The sequence below is a fragment of the Orycteropus afer genome, unplaced genomic scaffold, assembly GCF_000298275.1.
Source record: "Orycteropus afer afer isolate SDZICR_OR568_19922 unplaced genomic scaffold, OryAfe1.0 scaffold00247, whole genome shotgun sequence".
NCBI lineage: Eukaryota > Metazoa > Chordata > Mammalia > Tubulidentata > Orycteropodidae > Orycteropus > Orycteropus afer.
In genome coordinates, this window is record NW_006921834.1 from 1,940,584 (window position 1) to 1,941,202 (window position 619).

At 42.5% G+C, this 619-nt stretch overlaps 1 protein-coding gene across 1 annotated transcript in view; it reads right to left on the minus strand.

The window, feature by feature from the left end:
* Positions 1-619, minus strand: part of NCKAP1L (NCK associated protein 1 like) — a 120,155-nt gene that overhangs the window by 97,780 nt on the left and 21,756 nt on the right. The gene's annotated exons all lie outside the window — the stretch shown is intronic.

Here is a 619-nt window from a genome sequence, read left to right on the forward strand (position 1 = left end):
CCTTTTATTATGTTGAGGAATGTCCCTTCTACTCCTATTTTGCTGAGAGTTTTGATCAGAAATGGGTGTTGGATTTTATCAAATGCCTTTTCTGAGGGACAATATACTCTTGACTAAAGAATTCTCTACTCTCTCAGGAAACTTGCCTTTGTATGTGGCCCAAACTCCTCTGTAAGCTTTTTCAGAGGGTGCTCATACTCCAAGACCATCTGACCTAGACGAGCAAAACTTGGGTCACTGAAAGAAAGCAGAGGCAGGAGGAGTTACCAGTCTTTCTTAACCAATCTATACAGTTGCCTGGAGGTCCCAGGTAGAATGTCTCTCTAATTACGATGTAAACTCTTACATGTGCATATAGGATAAAGATATGTGCACAGGCTGGCATTCCCTACCACTTCCAAAGATACATATATTGAACTGTGAATTATATACACAGATACCCTACTCCAGGCCTGCGCTAAGCTATGGTTAGATACAACCACACAATATTGGGCAGGTCTACAAAAGTTTCTGCCCCAAAAGTATGTAAATTAGGGTTGGACACATGATTGTTGTTGTTGTTGTTATGTGCCGTCGAGTCAGCCCTGACTCATAGCAACCCCTCCTTGGGTTTCCGAGG